General features: G+C 41.2%; 1 long non-coding RNA gene across 12 annotated transcripts in view; it reads left to right on the top strand.

The window, feature by feature from the left end:
- The window catches only part of LOC140627662 (uncharacterized), a 527,802-nt gene that overhangs the window by 382,928 nt on the left and 131,879 nt on the right, over positions 1-12,995 (top strand). For 11 of the 12 annotated variants that reach the window (XR_012026304.1, XR_012026315.1, XR_012026308.1 and 8 more), the window contains 2 exons: positions 4,529-4,627; positions 5,443-5,555. This is a non-coding gene — a long non-coding RNA (uncharacterized lncRNA). Of the gene's footprint in view, positions 1-4,528; positions 4,628-5,442; positions 7,212-12,995 lie in introns of those variants that run through there. The other variant, XR_012026305.1, reaches the window with a different exon arrangement.

Below are 12,995 nucleotides of genomic sequence, written 5' to 3'. Positions count from 1 at the left end.
TGTATATATTTTCCTAGAATATTTAAAACAAAATTCTGAGTTTCCCTCCCCTCCTCTAGGCGGGGAGGTGGTGTTTTCTACAAAAATGTAGGAGAAATGAGTAGCAGAGACATGCATTTGCTGTCTCTCTTAACTGGGGCTCTTGATGAATTGAGCCTTACCCTAAAACATGTTGATTCAAACAAATAAAACAAGATGCATTATCTCATTATATATCTTTTTAAGTGTATCTGTGGGTGAGTGGGTGCAGATAGTCACATATACACACATGCGCGCACACACACGCACACCCCTAGAGAAAATTACTTATATGTGACTTTGGTGCTACCCAACTCTAGAGAGCCCATCACTTCATTCACGTTGGTCCAATCACTCTGCAAAACATGTCAGTCTGGAGGGAGATTCTCTCTGGAATTTCCATATTTCAGTTGATTCCTAACTGTGTCTCCTGGGGCAGAAAGATGAAAAAAAGCTTTATCCAAAAAAGCTACCACCTCCTTATATAATACAGTGTCAAATAAAGAAAATCATCAGTGAATAGGTTACTGTGGGGACGCAAATAGTCACCATGATTTTGTCCTACTTCCTACCTGGATACCAATATCAACCTGACATTCTTTTGTTTACCACATCTCACCGGGGTATAAAATGCCCTTCTAATAAAGGAGCTGTCAAAATGTCCTTGCTCCGAATCAGAAAGGCATTACTCAGGATCTCTTTCAAAGGCTTAGGAAGTTGCAGCAGGTTGATGCCCTTGATTTGCTACATGTCAAGAGGAAACTTGTCAGGGAGATACTAATAATCTGAGACACTGACTGGTGGATGGAGCATGGGGCCACGGCCTGTTGGGGTGGTTCTGGAAGCCCCACAGGTGCATCCTTCCCATGGTGATACTTTGATGACTTCTAAATTGTCTTTAATGCATCCTCAGTCTCTCTAGAAGAAATTCACACACTTGTATTTGAGATTCAAGACTTTCCAGAATGCTGGGGGAGAAGTGAAAAGTAGATAAAGTTAGGATAGTCTGACTTTCAAGACTTAACACTGGTTGCTCAGACTTGGTGTCTACTCTTACCACCTACTACTGCTTCTTCCTGTGAAGGGCCCGTCCCGTCAGCCTGGTCAAGTCTCTAGAGCCTGATCACCTCCTTCCACACACTCAACATGCCCCTCCCCACTCCCAGACCACACCCAAATCCTGGATTCTTCCACACAGAATAACACCCCTTCTTTGAATCCCAGATCACCCCCATACCATGATGGAGCCAGTCTCATCTCAGGTCATAGGAGTACTTTCCAACTATGCCCTCATTTGACCATCCCACCCTTTCTATAAAGCTATTCTGTGAATATTTCCTAGCTAACCCCTACTCTGGAAGCAGGGAAGCCCAAAAGATAAGTTTCAGTATGACACAGCAAATGGTTGAGTCACAGCTATGGAATATGCAACTTTTTTTCCCAGAAGAATGTTGCTTTTCTCAATATGATTGTAAAATACAGCGTGATTAAAGATGTTCAAGTACCAAGTATTTAATGGTCTTCGTCTAGCTGTGTGTGGAAATAGTTATTTCCAAGCGTGAAGACTTGAGAAATGTACAAGAGTATAAAGGTCTGGGCTACACCATGTGAGATGGGTTAAGACTGCATGACTCACATCTTTACACTTTGGAAAGCCTACAGAGGCCATGCCAAAATCCCTAAGGCCAGGAGACCCACCTGTGTTGTTCAGCATTGTATTTATAGAATCCTGTGTTGGAAATGAGTGTTTCTCTCAAATATTTGAATTATACTCAATGAGAGAATGAATACATGTGAGTAAATGGAGAGCAAATTCTAGTATTGTGATGAAATCAAGCTGTTAGGACCAGAAGCAAAGGCACCCCACTGCATCGTGTAGTGGGAGACGTTTCTTCCAGGGAAGGAGGGGTTTCCTATTCCCAACTGACCTTGAGAAATGCAGATCGAAGTACAGAAATTAGAATTAAGAGAAGAAGCGTTGGACTTAGTTGAGGGGGAGATTCCTTCCCCCCTTTTGGATTTATGGTAAACTTAGTTCTGGGGGCAGAGTTATATTCCATGGGTGTTCCTGGGGGTGACATTAGGTTATTCTTGGCTGTGAATTGGCTTCCAGTTGTTCTTCTGTTGAACGACGATCAGCTGGGCCAATCTCTTCATATATCCAAACTAATTTAATCTTCAGAAAACTGAGGCTTAGACACTATATTCCTTGTCCCATGAGCTTGAGCCCCATACAGACTGAATAAAATCTGTCTGTTCTGTGGGTCATTTCCAGCTTGTTAGTTAAAACCTATTTGGTCATCTGAGGCCCATCATTCTTTTTCTTTTTTTTTTAATTTATTTATGATAGTCCTACAGAGAGAGAGAGAGGCAGAGACATAGGCAGAGGGAGAAGCAGGCTCCATGCACCGGGAGAGGCCCATCATTCTGAAGGACATGGGCCATGGCTTATTCTTTTTTTTCTTAAAGATTTTATCGAATTATTTATTAGAGAGATAGAGCACAACAGCACAGGAGAAAGGGGGGAGTAGAGGGAGAGGGAGAAGCAGACTCCACACTGAGCGGGGAGCTTGACATGGGGCTTGATCCCAGGACCCCGGGATCATGACCTGAGCTGAAGGCAGACAGACATTCAACCCACTGAGCCACCCAGGTGTCCCCATGGTTTATTCTTTATGGCTCACAATGCCTGGCACAGATAGACCTTGTCCTAGTACATTTCCATTTCCATTCATTTTGTTTTCCTTACTAGGTTTTGTAGTTTGCTTGTGTTGGGCCCCTTATTCAAGCAAATTAAGCAAACATGAGACTTTCAGCCTCTCTGTTCATCACAACCGACACATCAACACGCAGACTGGTAGATCTCTATTGCTCATTTGTGAACATATGTGTTACTTGGGCACAACGTGACTTAGACTTGACCAGTCTTCCGAATGAGTATTTGACATCTCAGTTCTCAGTAACTGTTTTGGGTAATGCCAGCTCTGGCTACACAGAGTACACCGGTAGCGCTCTGTCGTAACCCCTTCAGCAAGACGATGGGAGAAGCAGGAGGGGTGTAGTTCCAGTCGCTCAGGGATGGTCTTCCACTTCCACGGGCCTGGTATGAGTTTGGGCAGCTCTACCTTATTTGACATCACGGTCAAGTGGAGCTAATATTTACCTTCTTCAAGTTGTGCTCTTTACATGCTTCACATGCTCACATGCCATTAGTATTTGCAACATGCTTTAAGTTCCTGAGATTCCTGCGCAGACCTCAAGTATGGCGGAGGGTGGTTTGAATAGAGTGGATTTGAGGGCTCTGCAGATGGGCAGCCTGGGAACATTACAGAGGCATAGCTAACAATAGCACCTGGCTGAGGTGGTCTGGAAGCTTCTCTCCATTCCCTTTGACATCCATTTGCTGGGGACTGGGCTGACATATTGAGACTCAATTAAATTTCAGGGGTCTCAGATCCTGAAAATTAAAACCATGGCATGAGATTATCTGTAATTAGTGCTCCCGGTTTATAGATTCATGATTTATTTGTGAGCAGTGAAAAACCCTAAACCGTATCTGCTTTGGAATATAAAGCATTCATTCTTATCACAGAGAAACAACCCCCTTTCTAAACCCCATGGTTTCAGGAAATAAACCGAATTTTTCCCTTTTCACAGAATGTTTGACAACATGTAACCTTAGCAAAACCAATGTGGCCAATATTTGACTCTGCAAAGACACTACAATTTAAGGATACATTATTTTAATTGCTCTTTTAAAAATTTTATTTTTCCAGCATTTAGATGTAAGCAATGATATCAGGTAAGCACAGGTTCACAAACATTCACCTATCTTGCATATTTTGCCACCTTACAAGATGTTTCATGTAGGATTAGATACAGGCTTGAGTAAATATCCATAATAAACAATGTATTATTTTTTAGGTTTGTATCAAATGCCCCAATCATCTTAGTTACTAATAAACATGAACCACTTATGTTTTTGTCACATAGGAAAATTTGTCTGTTACACTCTGGCAAGTGGATTGCTAGCAAGTGTCAGAGAGCTCCAAGGGACTGTGGACACCATGGTTTCATTTGAATATGGTTTTGTTTGTTACTGTAAAATATCACAATCAAGGGGCGCCTGGCTGGCTCAGTTGGAAGAGCATACAGCTCTTGATCTCAGGATCGTGACTTCTAGTCCCATGCTGGGTTATCAACATGGCTTTAAAAAATGCATAAAACTTAAAAAAAATACTACATTCAAGACCAAAGTATACAAAAAATAAGATTCGGGCAGTCTTTGTCTTCTTGTATAATGTTGGACACCAAATGTATGAGTGGATTACAGACAAACATATATGGTTTTATTTATATATGCATTATGTAGTGTATATATGCATTATATATTATATAATATTATGTATGTGTAATCAAAATATTATATATATAAAATATATATATATTATATATATACATGGTGTTGTGTGATCTCATCTATGTCTATTATTTTGTTTCTGGTGACCAGGAAATAGAGAAAATGGAAGAGCAATGATCATCAGAAGGCAAGACGGTGATTGTTAAAAGCCATCTCTATTTTTATCTCCAGCACCTTGCTGAAAAATCGGTAAGCCCCACGTTTGTACCTGACATGAGCACATCTGCAAAGGTCACACTCTCTGTAAATGTGGATTTCTTACTGCAGGTTTCATTCTCAGATTCTTGGCCACATCCCTCACATTGAACGCAGCGAAACGTTTTATAGAGTGGAGGTGAGCCTGTCATATCCTCTCTTTGAGTATGAGTTAATGAGGAATAAAAAAGAAGGGAGATTAATAGAAACCAGGTTCTCATGGTTGCAAACCAGTGTCGGGGGTTCATATAAACCCAGAAGAAGCATTCTAACAGTAATCGTGAAAATTCTGACCTTTAAACGTGCATATCCAAAAAAGTAAATGAAAGCTTCAAAGACTTGAATCAGTTCAGTCGCCAGGAAGGCTGAAATGGCCATTGACCACAGAGAGCTGATTATTCCAGTTCTTTTAAACACCAGGGCCAAATTACCACTTGACATTTTAAATTATTTTTGGGAAGGTAGTCGTAAAGAATTGCCTGGTGATTTGTTTTTGTTTGTTGTTTTTTTTCTGTAGTCACCTCACCTTAAAATTTGAGAGTGCTGTCAGTGAGAAAACCTTTCTTAGATACAATAGTTTGATTAATCACTGAGATATGAAGGAATAATCTTCTCTCAGTGTCTTCATTTTCTCCCTTGACCCCACAATACTGTGCATTTCGAGAGGTTCTTCACCGTCCTCTGCATCTATCTCTGCACAGGCCACTCTGAATGATAACAGTGTGTTACTGCCTTAGTCTATTGGGGCAGCCACGACAGAACAGCACATGCTGGGGGGCCCCTAAATAGCAGACATTTCCTTCTCACAGTTCTGGAGGCCAGGCATCCCAGATCACAGCACCAGAGCATTCAGCGTCTGCGGAAGGCCCGCTCCCTGCTTCGAAGACAGCCGTCCTCTCGCTGTGTCCTCACATGGATGGAGGTATGAGGCAGCTCTCTGGGGTCTCCTTGAGAAGGGCACTCCTCTCACTGATGAGGGTGCAACCCTCCTGATGTAGTCACCTCCCAGAGGACCTCTTCTCTAACACTAGGGCTTACGGTTTCAGCACACCAACGGGGAGGGGACTGGTGTCAGTAACGCCTGTATATGGAGTTTTGAAGAAATGATCCTATATGTTGTCCTGTTACCATTCTGACGGGCATAGACACACTGCTACAGGCAGCATGGGGAGTCGGTATGAACACAATATCACACAGGGCAGGGAGTGACACTCGGTCTAAGGTACGGGAATCATTCCCCCTGGTACCAAACAGCAGAGTTTCAAGGCTGGAACAAAATCAGTGATCTGACACAAAAGAGATTTGCTCCTTCCCTTTTGCTATTTCACATTATAAGTAACACAGGAAGACGTTCACCAAAAAAAAGTTAAATGAACAGCCGAGAAGCTAAGTGTTGAGGATTCTTTGCTCTCAACATCACAGATACGTAGGTAGCCTTATAGAACGGATATAAAAATTGTGTAACTGTATGTGATCGATTGGGAAAATGTTACTTAACTTTTATTCCTCAGCATGAAAATGGAACAGGTATTTTAAACCATGAGTATTCATGAATTCACTTTTCTCTTTCCATTTTTCCCATGAGTATTTGTTAAGCACTTACTGTGTACCAAGGATTGGGTTAAGGACTAGGGACAAAAGAATGAGCAAAACCAAAAATCCAGACAAGCTTCCTGTTTTCTGCAGCACAGGATGTGTACCCTCTTGGTAAATACAAAGGTTCAGCAAATGATTTTTTAAATGTGAATTATGGATCCTGACAAGATGGAGTAGGTCCTGTGATGTGCTATTGGGAATCCATGAATCGTTTTCTATGGGAGTAACGTTGAACTGAAATCAGGCGTCAGGTGGAGATCTCTAGGTGAAGGCAGTGTCACCTAAGCCACTTCCTCAGACACCCTTGAAGGAACTGTAGCTCCGTGGTGCCCTGCTTCGTCACCCCGGACGAGGATCTCAGTGCCCATCGCATCACATTTTCTCTGCTGATCAATGTAACTTAAGAACAAACTTGAAGGTGGTTTATTAAATGGCAGTATATTTGACCTACATTTAGGGGATTTTCATTCAGTTTTCCTCTATGTAAATGTAATTTTTATACGTGTGTTTATCATTTGCTTGGAGTAAACTATTATTTAACCGGTCAATTAACCAAAAAATAGCTCTCATTTTATGTTATTTAAATCTGTCCTGTTAAAATAGGACCGGAAAACGTGTACCATGCAAGCACATCCCAACTCACGATGACTCTGACCTCTGGAAACACATTTTAGAATGCTGAAAAATGTGTCAGAGCTGTTTTTCCCCCCTGACAAGAACAAAGACAGATAAATCTAGAGATTTATTAGTGCAACATGCTTTTGTGGCAAAATTAGCAGGAATCTAACCTTTGGGATTTACAGAAAACAAAAGAAAACAGGAAAAAAATCTTTTCAGTTAACCTATCATTCATGAGAGAGAGCATTTTAGAAAACAAAGTGTACTGCTAGGGATTTCGGCACTGGTTCAAATGTTAGATGGCTGGATTCTTCAGGGAAAGGAGTTTTAGATCTACTTTAGAAACAAATTTGAATTATAAAAACCAGAATTCCTAAAAACAAACTTTAAAATTCTGTCTTTGAGCCATCTAGCCATACAGTGGAATTTGAGAAGTAAAACAAAACAAAACAAAACTGATATGTTAATTTCTCATACGCTTTTTCAGACACAAGGAATTGTTTTAGAGAATGAAGAGCAAGCAAGGTCCTTATTTTCTTGTTTCTGGACTGACATTTCCAGTGGATGTAATGATGTTTTGCTCCAGTAGAATTTTACCACCGATTAACACTAAAATGATCGTGCTTGTAGAGGGAGCAAAACCAGGAAGACGGGGGCCGCTGGGTGGCTCGGTCAGTTAGGCGCCTGCCCTCGGCTGTATGTTGTCCCATTAGCGCCTTAGTCTGTTGGGGCAGCCACAACAGAACAGCACATGCCGGGGGGCCCCTAAGCAGCAGACATTTCTTTCTCGCAGTTCTGGAGGCCAGGAGTCCCGGATCACAGCACCAGAGCGTCCAGTGTCCTGGGATGGAGCCCCGCCTGTGCTCCCCGCTCGGTGGGGTCCCCGCTCGGTGGGGAGTCTGCTTCTCCCTTTCCTTCTGTGATCTCTCTCACTTTCACTCTCTCAAATAATTAAATTTTTAAGAATCTTTTTTTTAAAAAAACCAGGAAGGCCAGCACCTCATTAGTATTTATTCTTAGCACGATTGTGTCTTTGGCCAAATGTGCTATAATAGTGTCAAAAACACAGCGGCCTTAGGTTACTGTGTGAGTGCCAGAATTCTTCTAGATCAAACAGCATTTTCTTTGAGTCCTAGAGCAGCCATCTGTCTGGAGTACTCTCACAGGAAGCCAGTTTATTTCCCCCAAAACAGAAATAAAGGCAAGTCCCGTGAGAGGCCAAGCCAGAGGCACAGTTGACTTCTGTGTCCTCTGCCCTGAGCACCTTCCCATCCTCTCCAGCTCAGGCCAGCAGGGAATGCAGCCCCGCCTCATACCTGGACCAGTCCTGGGTCTGGCTGGTGGCCTTTGGAAAACCCAGCAACGCCCACAGTCGGGATTTGGAATGGGTCTTGCCAAACATACCCGAAGGGTCTGCAGGAATCCATCCAGCTAGCTCCTCTCCCAGGACGCAGATGCCCACCGGCCGTCCTGCTCCAAATCGGCATTCTGCTCGGAACCTGTCAGTGATGGGATAGAGCACAGCTCAGCCTCTTTCCAGTCACGGGACCATCCGGCTCCGCCGTCCTTCCCCCTCTTGGTTCCTTCGTTCTGAACAGTTCCCTTAGGAACATATTGGTAATACCCCAGTGACCCCTAGACTTTCCAGGCCCACAGCCTCAGATGCTTCTTCATGTGGCTGTATAGTGGATGGGAGAATGACACATTCAGCGACGAGCTCTCTTGGAGTTATGTTGGGTTTGTCAGCACATCTTCCATAACGTTGGACCTGGGAAGGGACCTGTGGCCACAGTCAGTTTCAGGAGCCCTGGGATCTCTGGGAACGCTTTCCAGCACAGCCCTCAGAGGCAGGGAGAAGCAGAGATGACAGACATGTGTACACCATTGGCTGCATCGCCCTGCTTGTCTGCCAGACCCAGGGATGGAGTATGTTGAGAACTTCATTGAGTTGGTGTTGACACAGATTAAGGTCTAATTTTGCTTCATTTTGCGTTATCAAACCTCAAGTGTGTAAGCCCAGTCCTTCTATAACTTCACACGGGGTGAGTTATAACACAAAAATGTGTTGAAAATGCTCCAAAAGACCTCCTACATAGATGGCTGTGTTTGTGGCAGATTTTTGTGAAACGCCCTTTAAATCATGCGTCTTAACTGATCTTGGGGGCTCACGTCTCCCTAACAGGGCTCCACATCGAGCAGAGATTAATTACTTCCAGGAGGCCATTCTACCCAATAATTCTTGATGGGAAAAGGAGCATTTGAAATACCAACTGTACAATTTACACTAAGTGGTGAAATATTCATTTTGGTACCAGCTGTTCTATATTAGACATTTTTACACTACAAATAGCTCTAGAATGGCACATAGCTGGGAACTGTATGTGTTGTTTTATCTGGGAGAGGAAATATCGTTGTCTTTTACTGCAAGAGCACCTGGGGAGCAAGTCAGCTTTGGGCAAGGAAAAATGCACTGAGCCAACCTTCTAGAATCTGAAAAGCATGGTTTCTAGAGTGTTAGTGCTTGCTTGTACAATAATGTCTTATACAATTTACATTACCCTCCCGAAGGGAGAGAGGAGGACAGAAATCAAGCACAGAAAACCCACTTTTATCGCTTTTGTCTATTCAGGTTTCAAAGTTTTTTAAAGAACTCTATACCTTATGAATGGATGAAAACAGTGTAGTGTGTGAACTGGGCAGGAGAAGGCATGATGCTGTTTTCATTGGAACAAGGAATGTTGGGTCCTATCTGAGCATCCTGCCCTCGGAAAGCTCGCAGTAGGTTCCAGAAGATACACACAGTGCATCGTCATTGTGGTGGAGTCTGTGTGTGCATGTTTGCTTACTTTGTTAATGTTTGTTTGTAACCCCAAACCAATACTTGTGATGCTTTCACAGTCATCCGTGGACGTGCAGAATGGTAAAAATTTCTCATCGACACACCCACATTCCCAGCTGAGTTGGAATAAGACCATGCTTTGCCTTCTTCCTCTTTCAGTTCTTGTACTGAAAGCAGGTGTCCTTTATGTGGTCTCATGTTTTTCTCATTTTTTGTGCTTTTGGTTGCTGATTGCAGAACATAAAATGACCCGTGAGCACAGTGTAACGTGCTGTCCAGTGTCCCTGAGTGTAAGGTGGCTGTGATATGTCTTTACGAGAAAATAGTGTGAGAAAAATTTCATTGCGGCATGAGTTATCCAGTGCTGATGGATGGGCATTTGGTCTGGATGAAGCACCAATATATATTAAATAAGAAAGCTGTCATTTTTAAACTGTTTTGTTTCTTTTCTTCCTTTTTTTAAGTAATCTCTACACAACATGGGGTTCAAACTCATGATCCTGAGGTCAAGAGCCGCAGCTCCACCTACTGAGCCAGCTGAGTGCTCCTTAATAAGGAATCTTTAAGCAAAAACACACGTAAAACAAGGTTATGTATTGATCAATTGATGAAAATGACCAGAGGCCTGCAGGCACCCTTCCTTGCATTTCCCTTAGGAGCAACGGTTCAGGATTTGCAAATTCAGTTTGCATGGTGATTTATAGAACCTCATTGCCACAGACAATAGATTTGACTGTGTGTATGTGTGTGTGTTTAAGTATATATGTATGTGGGTGTGCATGTATGCATATATGTATACATGTACGTTATTAAACAACCGGAAGTACATATAGATATCACGGGAACACACAAAATAGCCACACCTGGGAAAAGAAGGGCGTGGTCAGGCCCCAACGTAACTCCATCACATACAAACAGCAGCAGAAGACTGTCTGCTTTCTCTAGAGAGCATGCTGAGAGGTTACAGAACAGTAACCACTGTCTAGGAACTTTTCGTCTGCTGAAGCTAAGCAAAAGAAAAGGGATTGGAAATATTCTCTTGAATAGTGTGATGCCAAAGATTTTATACAAATCCAGCCTTATTTTGCAGAAAGGGCTTAAAATTCCCTCTTCTGAAAATATTTTAAGTCCCAAGTCTGACAAAAATCATATTAGTTTTATTTTATAAATAGTAATGCAAGGAGCAAAACAAAATTTTGGCTCATAGAAACATATTCCCTTCTTCCAGTGTCCCCTTCATATAATAAATCATCTGACCAACAGCCAGCATGATCTTTTAAAAATATCAATCAGAAGGAGGGAGGGATGAACAGGTGAAGCACAGTGCATTTTTGAGCAGTGAAATGACTCTGTGTGATACGAGAATGATGAATATACACCATTATACGGTTGTCTAAACCCACAGAATGTGCAACACTAAGAGGGAACCCTGATGTAAACTATGGATTCTGGGAGGTTACAGTGGGTCACTGTACATTCATCAGTTGTAACAAATGTCCCACTCTGGTAGCAACGTTCACAGGGGAGAGGGGGGCATAGGGGAAGCTTGTAAGCTGCCACCCTCAATTTTCCTGTGAACCTAAAACTGCTCTAAAAATATAAAGTCTATCAAATATATTTGCATATATACAGTTAAAAATATATATACATATATATAGTTTAAAAATATGTATATAGTCAAGCCACTCCCTTGTTTATCAAACTTCCATGACCCTTAAAGAAAAGTCTTGACTCAACAGCTAATGAGACCTTATCTTTATCACTTTTCTCTATCAGCAGAGACAGATACAGGTTTTTTGATACTGAATTAAAGAACCATTTGTAATAAGAATATAGAATAACAAAATGTAAATTTAGGTGTGATGTTTTAGAAGGAGCCTTACAACGATTCATTAGTTTAATAATAAATCCAGCACTGATCAATAACCCACCACCAAACTCACATTCATTTTGATCATTGAAGAGGCCAGACCCATTCACAACTCAGAGTGCTCATGCTAGCTCGGAGCAGAATCCTTTTCATCATTCATTCGCTGAAATCATCAACTCCTTAGAAAGATGGCACCATGTCGGTAGTAGTCACACATCATCCCAAGTTAATATGTGTACCTCGTATTCCTTTGTTTAGTCATTGCACACTCTGGAATCCCATTACATTGCATTATACCGAATGTATTGGTATAGAGCAGACAGTCAAATATAGGTTGAATGAATGAATGTGTGCATGAGTCTAGACTTTTTTAAGAAGAGCATATAATGACAGCATTCCTCCCAGAAATCTGACAATCAGTACAGGTTAACATTAGTAAATATGATGAGATTGGTCATAATGACAAAGTCAAAGCAATAAGGTTCTCTTGCTGCTGCACAGAAATAGACATCTGAAAAAGGTTAACATTTAACAAAATTCCTTAGTTAAGTCAAAAGAGCCTCCTACTTTCTTCATCTGAGAGATGACACAAGACAAATTATACCGTCATGCTGGGCAATGAGACAACAGTAGTCTTTCTAAGCATGATGGAAATAAAGAGAAATGTTCTGTTATCATCAAAATGTTTACACAGTCCCACAAAAGGGCTAGTAACTAAAAAACCTTTTCAGAGTCTGACAAGAAATTAGAAACAAAACAAAACAAAACACTGAAGAATTCACTTGTGAAAGATACTTATATGAAAATGTTTCTACCCCCAGATGACACCCAAAAAATAGCATGTATGAAATATTGCATTCACAGTAGCAAACAAAATAATTACACTCCCGGGAGTAAACTTAGCAAGTGTTATGAATGAAAAATATGAAGAAAGCCATAAAGCTAAAGAAAATTGAAGTACCTCAGAAGCAAGACATAAATTATCAGTGAGACAGCTCAATAATGTAGAAATGTTGGTTTTCCCTAAGTTAATTTATAAAAATTCAAAACAACTCTAGCCAAATTCTTTTTGTTGACTTTTAAAATTCATCTGGAATGAAAGGACAGCAAAGAAGACTCTGAAAATAGAAATTATGAAGCATTAGAATATATAGAACCATAAAACTGAAGCAGTAATAAACATATGCTCGAATAGACAGATTGCAAAAACAAGAATATAATAACAAATAGAAGTATCTCATAAAGCTGGTACTATTCTCATGAAGATTGGTTTCCTCTCCCCTCCACACAACAAAGTGAATTATAGATAGATTTTTTAAAAATTATATGTCATAAAACTATAACAGTACAAAAATAAAAAAACATGGGTGGCTCTTTTGTAATGCTCTGCCAAGGAAGGTATTTCAAGGCATGATAATTAGAAATGAAAGAGTGAAGAA

Source organism: Canis lupus, chromosome X (assembly GCF_048164855.1).
Source record: "Canis lupus baileyi chromosome X, mCanLup2.hap1, whole genome shotgun sequence".
Taxonomy (NCBI): Eukaryota; Metazoa; Chordata; class Mammalia; order Carnivora; family Canidae; genus Canis; species Canis lupus.
This window is presented reverse-complemented; position numbering and strand designations above follow the sequence as displayed.